Below are 18,123 nucleotides of genomic sequence, written 5' to 3' on the forward strand. Positions count from 1 at the left end.
TATGCTTTAGCATAAACAATGTTCTATAAGAAAATGGTCTACATCAAATTTAAAACAAAAAAAGGTCCTTTATATAATTGTTATAAAATCAACGGTTTCAGAGTTACGGAGGGTGAAAAGTGGGGGTTTTCGATACTTTTTATATTTTTTGGGCAATTTATAATATTATTACTGATGAAAGAAATTTTCTTTAACAAGATTGTATTTTGTAAATAAAATTTGCTATTTCAGTGGCCGATGGTATGTTAGTGATAAGCCCTTGAAGAAACGTCAACCTCACCACCCAAAATCATCATCAATTGCCCAAGAAATATAACAAGTATCGAAAACCTCCACTTTTCACCCTCCGTAACTCTGGAACCGTTGATTTTATAACAATTATTTATACGACCTTTTTTGTTTTAAATTTTATGTAGAACAATTTTTTATAGAACATTTTTTACGATAAAGTATGGTTTTAGAAATATTGACAAAAAACTTAAACTACTAATTTACCGACTTCTCCCCCATCTCCCCCGCCCCCCAAACTGGACGCTCAAAATTGTGTAACTTTTTACTGAACAGTATGTGGACCATATAGAACAATTTGGTGTTAAAGGAAAACTTTTACTTGGATATCTGGGTTAGGCCTTTTTTGGACCAATTATACTATACTACCTCCGCAACTTTGCAACTGTTCATTATAGAAGGATTATGGATTATGCATAGGGCCTTTTTTATTTTAAATTTAATGTAGAACATTTTTGTGTAGAAGGTTGTTCATGCTAAACCTCATAGTTTTAGAAATATTGAGGAAAAACGTAAAAAACTACGAATTTACCGATGTCTCCCCCCCCCCCCACACCTCAAACCCGACGCTCAAAATGGTGTGACTTTTTTCTGAACATTATGTGGCCCATATAGAACAATTTGGTGTTGGAAAATAACTTTCACTTTGGATGTCTGGGTTATGTCATCTTTTGGATCAATTGTACATACTAAGTAGAGTTGTGAGTAGAATCCTCGTTGTTTGAATTTATTTTATTCATTTTCTTAATCAGCACTGAGCCGATCCTGTATTTGGTTCAAAAATTAGTCAAGACCCAACTGGATTTTCTTCTTATCTCTTTAGGTAGGTAGTTTTTTAAACGTTGTCTTCTCGTTATTACACAAATATTACAAAATAAAGTAACTTAGAATAAAATTGTCAGCACTAAATTCAACATATATAAATCTAGAAAGCGAATTTTAACACAGCTTATTTATTTGACGTTTCTACTCAATCCATAAATTGTGTGTTATATACGGGAAAAATATTAGATTTTAGCTCCCAGTTTTTTGTCAACACAACTTTGAAGTAAATCTAATAATTTTCCCTCGTACAATAAATAACTATGTTTCGGAAGAACTTTCTATAATTTTTTTACTTTAGTTTATTTTATAATAAAGATGTTTTTTTGCAGCTGTCCCGAAAATTAAACTTTGGGTATGATGTATAATTTATTAAATAGGAAGGTCCACTTTACACAAATAAGATTTTTTTCACTTTTGGCACGATTTTAAGTGTCTACGTATGTGGCCCTGTATTAATCAAAAATTGACTAGACAAATATGTGGAGAAGAGTCTAGGAGAATACCAAGGAGGATTTCGTAAGAAAAAATTAATAACCGATCAAATTTTTATGTTGAAACAAATCCTGATCAATTGCTAAGGATACAACATTCCAGCACAAGTACTGTTTATGGATTACAAGACTGCTTACGATACAATAGACAGACATGAAATAATAGAAATGCAAAATAGATTCAAGTACTAGCAAAAATAATAAGATTATTAAAAATGAAATGAAAAACCATTTGTGCTGTGAAATACAATAGTACAGTCCCAGAAGAATTCGAAATAAAAATAGGGGTTCGTCAAGTAGACCCCCTGTCCATTCTGTTATTCAATATAATGTAGCTCTGGAAAAGATTGTAAGGGATGCTGCATTTCTGGGATAAATAGGTCCCGTCCGGTACTCTTTTCTACAAGGAACACCAATTAGCCCGATCATGGAACACAAAATTTTACGAAAACCTCCAAAAAAATAAAGGAAGATGAAAATTTGGAAATATATAGTTGAAATTGTTTATTATTATATAAGAAAAAATTTACAATTCTACATCCCCTCCATTTTACAAAAATTGGGAAATACGGAGTGAAAAATATTTTCTCGTGAGTGAAAACATATACGTTCAAAATAGGCCCGGAATTGGATAAAATGACTAATTCTAAGCAACTTTTGTGCTATAGAGCTTTTTCACCAAGTCAATACTTTTCGAGTTATTTGCGAGTGAATATGTTCATTTTTAACAAAAAAAAAATGTTTATGGACGGTTTTTCGCAGGTAACTCAAAAAGTAAGTACTCTAGCGAAAAAAATATTCTTAGTAAAAATATAACTTATAGAAAATTGAAAAAAATGGTGTACACGCGAGGTCTGCAGACCCAGTATAAGCAGAGTTGTAGCTAATGAAATGTAGGTTCTTCTTCGTCAAATTCCAAATCTAATATTTCAATGTGAATTAACCAAAAAACAGAGCACATTTCGGGGAAAATTCATTACAACTTTTTTAAAGTGTTTAGAAAAAGGTTTATTTTTGTTTTTTAAAAAAATTTCGAACATTAAAAATGAGTGAGTTACGCTCAAAATATTGTTGGTCCCTTTTATTTTTTGGTACAAAAATCGCGAAAATCCACCCCAAATTCGCTTTAAAATAAAGGTAATCGTAACCTCTTCACAAGTTACTTTACTTATGTATTGTTTATATTATCTATAAGTTTCATTGCTTTAGAGCGCTCAGTATTGAAAAAAATTGGGTTTAAAAAAAACATTTTTTTTAATTTTGAAAAAAATGGAATTGTTCAAGGAATTTACTTAAAAATTATTAGTAATACCAAAAATCTTAAAGAGTAATAAAATGTACCTTTTGCCTTTCTGAATATTTTTTCTTTTCTGTCTTCTTGTTATACTAAAATTGATTATGCTATGGCTGTTCAAAATTTGCCTAAACTCGTGATTAGTTACTCGTTCAAGCCATTTTAACTACAGCTTTTTCAAAAATAAGCACTTTGTACCGATGAAACTTACAGATCATATAAATAATACATAATCAAAGTAACTTGAGAAGTGGTAATGATAAAATTTATTTGTGATGCTAATTAGGGGGTGATTTTCGCGATTATTTTACCAAAAAATAAAAGCGACCAACAATATTTTGAGCTTAACTCACTTACTTTTAATGCTATAAGTTTTTTTTTAAACAAAAATAATTCTTTTTTTAAACACTTTAAAAAAGTTGAAATAAATTTCCTCAAAAAGTGCTCCGTTTTTGGGTTATTTCACATTGAAATATTCGATTTGAAATTTTATGAAGAAGAACCTACTTTTCATTAGCTACAACTCTGCTTCTATTGTGTCTACAGCCCTCAAGCATACACCATTTTTTTCAGTTTTTTATAAGCTATATTTTTGCTAATACTTTTTTCGCTGAAATACTTACTTTTCGAGTTATCTCCAAAAAACCGTCCAAAAACATGTTTTTTTCTGTTAAAAATGAACATATTCACTTGCAAATAACTCGAAAACTATTGACTTGGGGAAAAACTCTATAGAACAAAAGTTGCTTAGAATTAGTCATTTTATCCAATTCCGGTCTTATTTTGAATGTATATTTTTCACCTTCGAGAGGGAGTATTCCTCTCTATTTTTGAAAAATGGAGGGGATGTAGAATTGTAAATTTTTTCTTATATAATAATAGACAATTTCAACTATCTATTCCCAAATTTTCATCCTTCCTTTATTTTTTTGGGGTCAGATTTTTCTTTGATCGGGTTAAATTCTTGGCGTATGCTGATGATGTAGTTCTCAGTTCAAGAAGTGGAGAAGAACTGACAAAAAGACTGTTTCGGCCTAGCGCTAAGATTGGACTGAAGACGAATATAAATAAATCCAAGTATATGGAAATTTAGAAGCAAAAAGAAACAGCAGGGGACACTTTAAGTTAGAGGTGGAGGACGGATCAGAGGTAGAATTTGAGGAGGTGGACGAATATATGTTTTGGGTACACTTATCAATCAGGCATGTAAGGAAGAAGCAGAAATCCAGTTAAGACTGCCCAAGAGTAATAGATGCCCTGGGCTATGAACAAAAGAATTAAGGCTAAGAAATATCGCGTAATACAAAAATAAGATCCACAAGGAAAGAATTTTCCTGTAGTAAAAATGAAACAAAAATAAGTCTATACAAAATGATAATAAGACCCACAATAGTATACGGAGCCGAGACATGGACTATGAATAAAACCATACAGAAATATATTGTAAGAATAAGAAAGAAAGATACTTCGCAGAATATTTGGCAGGAAAGTAGTAGAAGGAAAATAGAGAAGACTAATGAACGAATACCAACTGTATTCTAACACGCCGATATCAAAAATAGTGAGAAAACGCATGCTAGAGTGGCTCGGTCATACATAAAGAATTCAAGAGGGCAGACAAGTCAAGAATATTGATCGGAGAGCAACTGTGGGACAAAAAGGGGAAGACCAAAAAGGAAATGGAGAGATACAGTAATGGAAGATGACAGTAAGTTGGGAATCATATATTGAAAGCTGATAGCTTCGAACAAAAAACGATGGAAAATTTTCATCCAGAAATGGGCTTGAAAGGTCTGTTAACGCTATACATACATACGTAGGCGGTCTTAACAATAGCATTCACTTGTATAATATAAATTTTTTTATGACAAAGCTTGCCATATCTACAAAGATTGCTATCGAAGATTGACATGATCAACCAAAAAAAAAAAGATGTATTTGGTGATTTTTCTAGTAATATTATTAGGTGTGAATCTGTGTTTTGAGTTTACTTCTCCTTGTTTAGAAACAGTGTTATAATAATTAAGAAAATCTTAATAACTTTATACCCCCAGAATACACCAAGATCTTTGTATGAACAAGGATAGATTATTTTCTTCTAATGGGCACTTATAAACTACTAAGAATATCTTAGAGTTCACTCCAAAATACATTTAGATATTCAGTCTCGTATAAATGGTGTTTGTAATCTCCCACACGTCGGGAATTGCCAAGAAATGATATATTTATTAGAAGCCGAATTACTTTGCTATTCGCGTAGGTATAATTATTCGGGAGATTAGGTTTCCTCTGTTTTATTTAATTTAATAGTAATTGATACGTGAAAGAGAAGTCAACGCCTGCCGTTTTAAAGGAAAATTTTTAAAAAATTTTATTTTGAAAAAATGCTTTTTTTCAAGATAATTTAAAAATTGTTAGAGATACCAAAAATTTTAAACAATAAAAAAAATCGGCTTTACTTTTCTGAATATTTTGTATTTTTTGTTTTCCTGTAAGACAAAAATTGGTTAAGATTCGGTGTTTCTAAATTTGCATACACTCGTGATAAGTGACTCGTTCAAGCCCTTTTAACTACAGCTCTTTCAAAAATAAGGACTTTGAACCGATGAAACTTACAGATCATATGATCAATATATACGCGAGTAAAAAACTTGTGAAGTGGTAACAATTAAGTTCATTTGAAATGCTAATTAGGGGATGATTTTCCCGATTTCTTAAAAAAAGGGACCAACTTTATTTTGAGCGTAACTTGTTTATTTTGATGCTAAAAAATTTTTTTAAAAAACAATTATAAGCATTTTTTTAAACACTTTAAAAAAATTCAAATTTTTCCCCAAAAAAGTGCTTCGTTTTTGGTTATGGCACGTTAAAATATTCGATTTGGAATTTGACGAATATGAACCTATTTTTCATTAGCTATAACTCTGCTTCTACTAGGTATAGTTCCTAATATATACACCATATTTTTCACTTTTTTTCGTGCTATATTTTTGAAAACGTGGTTATTTTGTAGAAAAATTAACACATTCACTCGCAAATAACTCGAAAAGTATTAACTTGGTGAAAAAACTTTATAGAACAAAAGTTGCTTAGAATTAGTCATTTTACCCATTTCCGGACTTATTTCGAACATATATTTTTCACCCCCGAAAGGTGGTGAAATTCACCCCTAGGGCAAAAGCACAATATCACCTTTCTTCTTTGACTTGTAAGTTACCTGTATGCCAAATTTCATGTTAATCCAAGCGGTTGTTAAAAATTTAGAGGTTTTGCAATATTTTACCTTTAAAGAACGTACTAGGATAGGACAATGAAAAAGTGTCGTAGATTGAATGTTAGTTACGTATTCATTATTTTTGAGTCAAATATAAGCCCAATATATTTTATTTTGGAGCCAGTAGGGAATGTAAGGGATGACTCTAAAATACAATAAAATCAAGAGTCATTTCTCTTTTATTGTTGTTCTGAAGCTATTTCCTTGTGGCATTTTTATAATCAACTATTTTTAATGGGAATAAGCCACAATTTTACCAAAAAAATGATTTTATTAACGTTTCGAAGCCCAAAACGTGTTTCGTTGTCAAAATACAAAATACTACTAAAATAAACAAAAATGTTGTTGCTAAGTAAAAAAAATCTTCTAATAATTTATTTAATGTGACTCATTTATATCGGCAATTCAGACACGTATTATACATTTTAAAGTAGAAGACTTTAAAATGATATCACCAATATTTATGAGTTTCGTTCCTGGGACGACTTTTAACTAACGCGAGAATTTTACCGTCATCGTTGCATTTGGTTGTCTTTTTAAAGACAGGTCACATGCTATGATTTTTTGTGACGGATATTCTTGAGTTGGGATTGATTTCATGTAATTGAATGAACTATCTTTTAGTAAAGTCGTCCCAGAAATGCAACTCATAAATATTGGCGATATCATTTTAAAGTCTTCTACTTTTAAATATATAATATACGTCTGAATTGCCAATATAAATGAGTCAGATTAAATAAATTATTAGAAGATTTTTTTTTACTTAGCAACAAAATTTTTGTTTATTTTAGTAGTAGGTATTTTGTATTTTGAAAACGAAACCCGATTTGGGCTTCGAAACGTTAATAAAATCATTTTTTTGGTAAAATTGTGGCTTATTCCCATTAAAAATAGTTGACTATTTCTCTTTTAATTATAAAAAGAGCCCAATCTGTAGAAGTGATTCGTACGGCGCCAGGAATCTACTTATTCTTGGTGAATCTATTTATATCTTTCTAAAATTGTAAATTTGATGACAACAAATAAAAACCAATGATCAAATTAAAATTAGTTATCCTCTATACTTACATACTTTAAACGTCACTATTTCCTAGTCTATTAGTTTCTGTTTAATTAAATTAGCTAATTGAACGGCGAGGAAGAAATATTTATTCCTTCAGCTATGGAGAAACATTTAACTAAGTTACTTCTGAATTACTTCATATTTGACGTCTAGATTTCGGCTCGTTCTCATTATTATTAATGGCATCTTATGGCTAATAAAATACTGCATATATACAAGGTGGATCAAAAGAAATCAATATTCCCAAATGTTCTCTTGCTATATTTTTTTCTTAATAAAAAACTGCTTGTTTGTTCTGCTTGTGAAATTTGTTTACTTAATCCGTTAGAATTTGTTCCATCAAGTCAAGAAAATTATATCGGCCAAATAGAAAGTTAATGACCATACGGGCCCTTTTTATAGAATGATCTATCACTCTTAATAGAACTTCTGAGGGACTGGCATAGGGACCCTTTTTGGTACTTTTATTGTTTAATTTAAATATCGAGGACCTTCCTGGGACAACCTCGCAGAAATTTGGCTACGTTGACTACTGTGCCATTGCAGCAAGACATAATAACATGGGCGTTACGGAATCAATACCAACGAATGACCTTGCCATTATTAAAAGGAGAATACTACCTCAAATTGAGGTTATGGCCTAATGCAACGAAAATCGAAGTGTACTTTTGCCATCTAAATAATAATGCTTAAGCCAACAAAAAAGTCTCCATTTACTTTGAAAACAAACTACTGTCTCATGTGTAACTCAACACCAATATATTTATCTTGAATGAGTAACTCTTGACATAACTCTAAGTTTTAAAGAATACCTACAAAGAACGGCAGCAAAACTAAAAACGCGAAATAATATACTCCAAAAGCTATATGGCACAATATGGGGTTCCTCAACCTCTGTACTCAGATTATCCGTTCTCGAACTTGTATGCTCGGCAGCTGAATATTATGTTTCCCCGGCATAGGTCAATACCAAATACATGTAGTACATTCTTTCACGGTTTTTGCTCTAAATTTTAGAGAACCGCTTGGATTGACATAAAATTTGGCATACGCATAGCTAACATGTCAAAGAAAAAAGTGATATTGTGCCGATGTGTGCTTTTGCCCTGGAGGTGAATTTCACCCCCTCTCGGGGGTTAAAAATATATGTCCAAAATAAGTGCGGAAATGGATAAAGTGACTAATTCTAAGCAACTTTTGTTCTATAGAGTTTTTCGCCAAGTCAACACTTTTCGAGTTATTTTCGAGTGAATATGTTCATTTTTCAACAATATAACCACGTATTTAGACGGTTTTTTCCCAAATACACAATTCAAAAAGTATTTTAAAAGTTTTTAGCAAAAATATAGCCTGTACAAAAGTAAAAAAAATTGTGTATGCATGACGTCTCTAGACCTAGCAGAACCAGAGTTAAGGTAATGAAAAATAGGTTCATATTCGCCAACTTCCAAAGAGAATATTTCAACATGAAATATCCAAAATACGAAGCACTTTTTGGGAAAAACTCATTCCAACTTGTTTAAAATGTACAAAAAAAGCTTTATTTCTGCTTTTATAAAAAAGTTTCTAGCATGAAATGTAAGCAAGTTACGCTCAAAATAAAGTAGGTCCTTTTTGTTTTGGCAAAAAAACGGGAAGATCACCCCCTAATTAGCAACTTAAATAAAATTAATCGTTACTGCTTCACCAGTTATTTTACTTATGTTGTGTTTATATGAACTGTAAGTTTCATCGATTCAAGTTGCCTATTTTTGAAAAAATTTGGTTTTAAAATAAAATTTTTAATTTTGAAAAACCTATTTTTTTCAAAATAACTTAAAAATTGTTAGATATACCAAAAATCTTAAGAAATATAAAAAGTCTGCTTTGCTTTTGTGAATATTTTGTATTTTTTTGTTTTTCTGTAAGACAAAAATTGGTTAAGATTTGGTGTTTCTAATTTACATACACTTGTGATTAGTGACTCGTCCAAGCCCTTTTAACTACGGCTCTTTCAAAAAGAATTACTTTGAACCGATGAAACTTACAGATCATATAAACAATATATACATGAGTAAAAAAACTTGTGAAGTGGTAACGATCAAGTTCATTTAAGATGCTAATTAGCAGTGGCGGCTCGTGATTTTTACAATAGGGGAGGCTATACCTAACTGTAAAATATCTAGACAAATTTGCACAAGCAAAAAAAAATCCGCCAAAAAAATCTAATTTAAGGCCCTATTTTTTGACCATTTTTTAATTACATTTTATAATATCATCATAATTCACAATTTCATAATATGATATCATTTTAAAAATAGTTAGTCTAATTGTAAAAGTGTATTACCAAAGTTTGTGTCGTTTATTTGTTAACAATTCTATCACTGTAAGTAGATATGCATATCAAAATAAATACAGATTTGAAGTTTTGCAGTCCATTCAGGTTGACGGTTCACATTTTTAAGATAATCAACTGAATTTTTTTAATTCTAAAAGCGGCCTACTGCGAATCCAAAAACACGGTAAATTACCGATATTTTGTTTTGTATTACATATATCGGAAAAAGCTATTTGAACAAGTTGTTCCAAATATTATTCTAATCCCACATACCAAATTTCATCACAAAATTCGCACTTTTAGTTTTTTCATTATTTGTAGTCAGGATCCTAAAATCGTAGAGGGAGGCCGCTTGCCGATTAGCTGCCCTTGCCCAATCTCCGGGCAGCGTGTGCATTAAACGATGCAGCTCTAAAGAGACCGGCATAGGGATTTTACGTACACTCGATACGCATCGTATCCGCCATGTTTTCCCATAGCGCCTTACGGGAAAACATGGCGGATACGATGCGTATCGAGTGTACGTAATCCCTATGCAGGTCTCCTTAAACTACCATGCTTAAATAAACGCTGATGGGCTGCGCGGAGCATTAGCAAGTGAGATTTTTCGGCCAGCAGCCTCCTCTGCGATTTTAGGATCCTGACTACAAATAACGAAAAAACTAAAAGTGCGAATTTTGTGATGAAATTTGGTATGTGGGGTTAGAATATTATTTGGAATAACTTGTTCAAATAACTTTTTCCGGTATCTCTAACGCGAAGAAAAATAGCGAAGTAAACAAAACAGTGTAGCACGTGTAAAAAAATTATAGCGAGGCTAAGCCTCCTTTGCCTCCTCTGACCAGCCGCCACTGCTAATTAGGAGGTGAATTTATTGATTTTTTTACCAAAAAAAAAGGAACTAACTTTATTTTGAGCGTAACTTGTTTATTTTTATTGCTAGAAATTTTTTTAAAAAACAAAAATAAAGCTTTTTCCAGACACTTTAAAAAAGTTATTATGAGTTTTTCCCAAAAAGTGCTTAATTTTTTGGTTATGTCACATTAAAATATTCGATTTGAATTATGAACCAATATGAACCTATTTTTCATTAGCTATAACTCTGCTTCTGCTAAACATAGAGACCTAATATACACACTGTTTTGTTCACTTTCTTACAGGCTATATTTTTGCTCAAAATTTTTTTCCTACCAAATACTTACTTATTGAGTTGTTTGCGAAGAACCGTCTAAAAACGTGGTTATTTTGTTGAAGAATAAATATATTCAGTCGAAAATAACTCGAAAAGTATTAACTTTGTGCAAAAACTCTATAGAACAAAAGTTGCTTAGAATTAGTCATTTTATCTATTTCCGGTCTCATTTTGGACATATTCTTTTTAATCTCCGAGAGGGGGTGAAACACACCCCCAGGGCAAAAGCACACGTCGGCACAATATCACTTTTTTTCTTTGACTTGTTAGCTACGTGTACCAAATTTCATGTCAATCCAAGTAATTATTTAAAGAGAGGTTTTGCAATATTTTACCGTTAAAGGACGTACTAATGATGATTGTTGACATCCAATTAAACCATACAATGCGAATGATCGTAGATGCAGTTAGACCAATACCAAATATTGGCTTTAGATTCTGAGTGACATTCTACCGCCCAAACTACGAAGTCATTCTTTTCTCAGAGAATATAGAGAAATAGATGCTAACCATCAACTACCCATCCACCATGATAAGCTTGATGTCGACGCTGTTGGATCAACTGCGCTCCTGATATCCTCCATTGTTAATGGTCACCTTTTTACATCAGGAATATTTTAGCCTCACCAATCTGGAGAAGACATTGGGAGAGCGACTCACCATAGAAAACCACGCTTTGGACTGCCCCCAATACATGGACAACGCTGAACAGAATAAGAACCATCTACGGTAGATGTGCTAACAGCTTACATAGATGGGGAAAGCCCTTACTCCGGAGTGTGACTATCCGTCAAATTGCTGAAGAATGCCCCAGAAGGCGATTCCCTGGAGTTCTAGATGAATTCCTGACTGCCACCGAAAATTTTTTGATAAATAGTATTGATACATTAGATGTTTATTTATAATACTCCATTTAAATTTGTCTATTTTTTTTTAATTATGTATTCTTATTGTATGCCATATGCTAAATTAAACAAAATATGTGCCCCCTAGTACTAAAATATTATTTAAAATAATTGTTTGCAAATACTGAAATAAATGTATATCGAATAAATGTGTATCTATGTAAATTGCACTTTATGTTTAGCTACCTGCAAAATATAAAGTTTAAGCAAGCAAAATTTTATATGCCCTACCCAATGTAACTAAATTTCAATTTACTGATGAACAAGTACATCTAATTTTGCAGCTGCAGCTAATTACATCCTCGCAAGAGGAATTATTTTTCTTATTTTTCTTACTCTTTTAAAGTAGTGCTGTCTCGTTCCACGTTCACAGTATTTCAGTTTTGTTAAACAGAAGGATTAATTATGTATTCTCTTTTTAGGTGCTCCGTGTTTTGCATTAAATAGGTGAGTATTAACTAGGCATTATGTTAAATAACGAGTCTTCTAAAGTAAATATCTTATTTAGAATGTTATTTACTTTGGTTAATTATATAGAAAATAATAATTTGTATAATTTATTAGCCATCCTTTGGATTTGATGAATTTTATAATTTAGTATATTTAGTTATTCTATTACTTATTGGATTTGTATAATCCAGGTGATAATTTGCACCACTTAGTATTGCAATGATAATAGTGGTATCGTTAGTAATTATAGTACTACCATCTTTCTAAGAGACTCGTTATAATTTAGCTCAATGGGGTACTATTAATACAGAATCTTTTAGAATACACTTTAGAAAATAAGAACAATGAAATGCCAACCAAAGAAAATAAAAAACGTCATTCCTAAACTTAAATGAAACGATGATAGCTAACGTTTAAAATAAGGCCATAATAACATGTAATTATGAGAAGAGATTGAACGACGCATTTAGATGGCCAGAAGCGCTTTTAATGAGATGAAAACAGTAGTATCATACAATTGAAAACTGGGAATAGAAATTAGAACTAGGGTATTGAGCTGGTATGTATTATTTGTTCTTTTAAATGGAGTTGAAGCCTGGACAATAATTATGGACTCAACTGAAAAAAGACTTGCGAGATTAAGATGTGGTGTTATCGAAGAATGTGGAAAATATAATGGACACTGTAGCACAACAAATTAAACAAACATAAAACTACCCCGGTAAGCTACAGTCTCAGAGAATTAAGGGAGTGAGTTTTTGAAATAATATTTTTTATTTTAAGAAAAAAGTATTAATTATTGGGCGCTATCAACAACTCAAAATATACTGCCATAAACCTATACGCTCTGAGCTTCGCTGGTATCTCTCCTAGCGGATTAGTAATGCAACTTTCACCGGTAATTTTTAAATTTTTTATTTAATTGTTATCGCTTAATATTTACAACGCAAAAAGGGAATTAAATTGTAATCGATTTTTTTAAGATTTTGCTAATCATTTTGACGTTCTATTGATGAAATATTAATTTCTTACTTCGGATACTTTCACAATTATCGTGTAGATGGCGCTAAGGTAAATAGATTAATTTATAATTACATATTACGGAACATTAAAAAAACTTAAATTCAGTATTTAAAACATAAGTATATTTAAGGTAAAAATATATACCACAGCTTTGACCAACTAATATTTTTTATAATTAATGTTTTTAATTTTAATTTTAATTTTAAATTAATCACTTGTGTCAAATTTCCAGTAAACGTTTACAGACTTGTCACTACTGGCACTCGCGAATTTTTAAGTATCCCCTCTACGTACGAGCTCACAGCGTATACAAAAATTACAAAAAAACTACTTGCAATGGCATTCCATTAAATAGAAATCGGTACTTACCATTGAGGTCTGAGGTAGTCTGTATGTTTTATGACAATAAGGATCAGAGATATATTGTGCAAAATAAAAAGACATATAAGTTTAAAACATATTCATTGTTTATTTATAAAAAAAAATGGTTAAAAAGCAAAACCGAATTGGCAAGAAATGAATAAACATATTTAAAGTCCTTCACGTTTTCAAAAGTTCGAAGAGAAAGAATTAAACAGTTCGTTACAAATACCTGATGATCTGCGGTTGTACTGTTGGCTGGAGCTGCCTCGGCTGGAACTTTGGTAGAGCGACACTTCACTAACCCTTTACATTTTCTGATCGAGTAGTATGATCGAGTACTATGAAGTAGTATTACACAAATTGTTTTAATACGAAGAATAAAATTCCACAGTCTTGTTTTATTTTTAAAAAAGTAACTGCTTAATTTGATTATTAATGAAACATTTCATCAATTTAATGATTAAAAAAAATGTGTTTAAACAATTGATATTTAGTTAAAAGGTCGGGAACCACGTCCCGCGAAGCTTGAATTAAGTTATTCTTGAAAAAGGCGTACTTTACGCCTCTACTAGATACACTGTTCCATTTATTTTACTGGAACAACAACACAAGAATATACGGGTATGGTATTTACGACAAACACATCGTTCTTGCTACTTTCACTACAGAATCTACTCAAGATTCTATCTGAGCCTAACTTTGGCACAGACCAAAAAAACTGGACTTCACTGCATGTCTGATCAAACTTAACTTCTTTTCCTCAGAACTTTGACTTTCTGTCCTAAACTCTATTATCTCTCCTTTCTATCACCTAATTCTCTTTTTTGACCAATAAAAAATATCTAAGCTTCCTACACTTATTATTAACCAATAGCGAAAATCAAAACATATTCTAAATCCAACCTCTTTGGTAGGGAATTATACTCTTTAACCAGTAGCGCCATTTAGCCATGTCAGCGAACCTCACTCAGTTCTAACATTTTTAAGAAAAATATTACTCAGTCCACAATTAACACCAGCGCTCTCTGATACCCAAAGCAGCACGTATTGTGTATATAAATGCGTAAATTCGTGGCTCCAAAGACCATTATAATACAATGTAACTCTTTTTTACATCACAAACTGAACAGGCGAGAAATTAAACACAGGAAATCGAATGTAGAGACCTACGATTGTAAAATATAATATCGTCTTTTTTAACAAGACGGATAAATTACAATTCTCATGTTGAACTATTCTCACGTTTTTTTCGGGCCAGGAATAGATTCCTTCAATTTATTCTTATGTCTACAGGGTGAGACAAAATATGTAATAATGACATTTACGATTTTTGGCTTCTGGATAAGGCAAAATGATTTTAAGAAAGATGCAAAAAGAAACAGAAATACTAAACACCGAAAGAAAGAAAAATGAGCTAGTTTGGTCACACACTAACTAATGAAAAATTTGAGTTGATGAGATTGGTTATACAAGGGAAGGTGGAAGGAAAAGGAGAACCGGAGAGACGACGTACGTTTTGTCAATGTCCTTAAAGTATAAGGCACATAAAAATGAAGAAGAACGTTAACCATTAATATTAATGAAAAGCAAATAATAATTTTTTATTGTACAAATATAAGTGAATGTACAAAAAATAACAACTCCGATATATTATATTGAACAATAACACCTGCTGAAAGTGATTACAGCAAACAAATATACACTTTTATCTCGTAATAACAAGACAATAATCTAGAGTTTCGAAAACTCTACGAAACAATGGAAAGCGGATAAAAGTTTTGCGCGAGCACAAAGTAGACTAATGGCCATTTTTCATTCAATTTTATCAAACTTTTTAACAAGGCTTCTGAAATTAGGAGCTTGTGAATGGGACTTTTAAGCATTTCAATTTTGCCAGAAAGATAAATAAATTATTATGTAGGAGTCAAGATGTTGGGTTGTATCTTTGTGTTCTAGTAGAGTAAATTGTAATTGCTAGTTGCGTACATTGGTTGATACAAGGAAACCTATTACCTTAATTTTTCACTACCATCTTCGTCTCTTGACAAATAGAGAGAGAAAGACGAAATTAATGTTATCCGAGAGAAGAATGAAAAAAAAACAGATTAAAAGAGTAATAATTAAATGATGACTATGTTTTGTTTTTAAACCAGGAGGAGTAAACTAAAAAGACAGATTCACACCAAAGAAAGTCACTAGAAAAATCACCAAATATATCTTCTTTTTTGGATGATCATGTCGGCCTTCCACGGTAATCCATAAATATTATATTTTAGTAATTAATACGTCGCTAAGATTATAAAAACAACTATTTTTTTTATCAAAGCAGACAAACAATCTAAAAATTAAAGTAACAAAGCAGATAATACAAAACATCGCCGATATAACTTAATTAAACCATGAAATGCCAATAGTGTCAAAATTTCATAAATGTCAACAGTGTCAAAATTTCGTTCTTCTACTTGCAGTACCGTCTAATATCGGAGGTTGGCTAATATCACAGCAATCTTAACTTTGTTGGCTGCAGCTCTGAACAACTGTATTGAACTACACCCATACCACTCCCTTAAATTGAGCAACCAGGAAATCCTCCTACGTCCCACATTTCTCATTCCCGAGATTTTTCCTCGGATTGAGTCGGATGAGTCTTAGCAGAGAGTACTTTTCTCCTCTCATTATGTGGCCTAGATATTCCAGTTTTTCGTTTGTATTGTTTTTATGACTTCGGATTCCTTCCCCATCTTCAACAAAACATCTTGGTTTGTTACTCTCTCTGTCCATGGTATTTCAGGCCCTGTTGTATCGTCTGTAGGTTCTGCCACTGCTATTTCTGGTCTTTCGTCTGCAAAAAGTTCTTCAATGTATTCTGTCCATTTTGCCAATTTTCCATTTAAATCTGTAATTATTTTACCTTTTTTGTCTTTTACGATGGATGCTTGTTTCACTATTTTACCTGTTATTTCCTTGATCTTTTTATGCATGTTAAAGCTGTCGTACTTTATTTCATATTCTTCTATTTCCTTGCAGTTTTACAGAACCCACTTCTCTTTGGCTTCTCTAATTTTTCTCTTAATCTAAGGGTTCACTTCTTTGTATTTTGATTTCTTTGTTTCATCTCTTCGCCTTTCCTCCATGAGGTACAAAATTTCTTTTGTCATCCATTCCTTTTTCTTAATTTTGCTTGAAGCTAAGGAGCCTTCACCAGCTATCCTAAGGGCCTTTTCTATTTCCATCCATTTGTCCTCTACATTACCTGTGTTTCTATTTTTTGCAGCGAGGTTTCTAAGATTGTTGTTTACCTGTTCTCTTGTCCTTTCCAGTATAGTTGCGTCTTTCAGTTGCTTAACGTCTATCTTTTGTTTAGCTGCATTTTTCTGTAGAATCTTATATTTACTACAGCCACCACCGGATTGTGATCCGATTCTATATCAGTGCCTGGATAGGTTTGTGTAGACGTGATGGAGTTTGTAAACCGGCTTCTGATTAGTATATAGTAGATTTGATTCCTGACGATGTTGTCTGCATTATCCCTTGGTGATGTCCACGTGTACAATCTACGGTTTGGTAATCTGAACATTGTGTTCATTACTACAAATTCTTTTTCTTGGCAAAATTGTACCAGACGTTCACCAAGTCCAAATTCACCAGTGCATCCATCAGTTTTCACCTTACCAACTTTAGCGTTTAAATCGCCCATGATTTTGGTGACCTCTTCTTTTTTGGTCGATTCCAGAATGTATTCTAGTTGCTTGTAGAATTCTTCTATTTCCTCATCCTCTTTCTCCGCTGTCGGCGCATAGACTTAAATAATGTTAATTTTTCATTTGTTCGACTTTAGTTGGATTGCTATGATTCGTTCTGAATATGGGGTAAAACTTAGTACCGATTTGTTGACTTCCCTTTCGACTATTATTCCGACGCCATAACGGTGGTTTGTATCATCAGTTCACGAATAGTAGAACATGCCGTTTCTAGTTGGACATTTGCTGGATTCTTTCCACTGTACGTCGCTGATACCAAGTATTTTCAGATGTAGTTTTTCCATTTCTGTTGTTACGTTTACTAATTTCCCGGCTGCATAAAAGTTTCTTGCATTCCAAGTAGCTATCCTCATAACTTTATTTTTAAGTTTTACGACTTTGTTCGCCCCTGTTCCCCCCGGAGATCCGATTGGGGAACTTTTTACTCCGGAATATTTCGTTTTGAACATTGCCATTGATGGTTTTTTACAAGGGTTAGATATTTAATGCAGTGGTTTCTCGTTGCCTTCTGCATCCTGATGCCGTTGACCACTGTCTTGGTTCCTCCGCCATCGAGACCGATTTCTCAGTCTCAGGACAACAGAGTGATCTGCCATTTACCAGCTCATCCGCTCGAAGCCGTTGGCCGGTAGATGGGGATTACTTATACCGGTAATCGCTCGGTTACTAGAGGGTGTAGTAGAAGGAAATATAGACACCCGTTTGCTTTCGGAAACCTAATCGCCATTCGGGGTCAGAAGAAACGAGAGTTAGCCAAGAGAGGCTGATAGGAAAGATTAAAGACTTTTACTCAAGACAAGTTGAAAAAGATAAAAAATGTGAAGGCCCTTATGATGCGCCAGGTGCGTTTCATAAGCGTAAGAGTATTGATACACTG

At 32.4% G+C, this 18,123-nt stretch overlaps 1 protein-coding gene across 1 annotated transcript in view; it reads left to right on the top strand.

Annotated features, from left to right (window-relative positions):
- Positions 1 to 18,123, top strand: part of LOC114326070 (octopamine receptor beta-2R-like) — a 951,551-nt gene that overhangs the window by 482,311 nt on the left and 451,117 nt on the right. The window contains exon 4 of the mRNA XM_028274268.2: positions 12,072 to 12,096. The gene's annotated coding sequence lies outside the window, so the exon portion shown is untranslated. The remainder of the gene's footprint in view (positions 1 to 12,071; positions 12,097 to 18,123) is intronic.

The sequence above is a fragment of the Diabrotica virgifera genome, chromosome 7 (assembly GCF_917563875.1).
Source record: "Diabrotica virgifera virgifera chromosome 7, PGI_DIABVI_V3a".
NCBI classification, from domain to species: Eukaryota; Metazoa; Arthropoda; class Insecta; order Coleoptera; family Chrysomelidae; genus Diabrotica; species Diabrotica virgifera.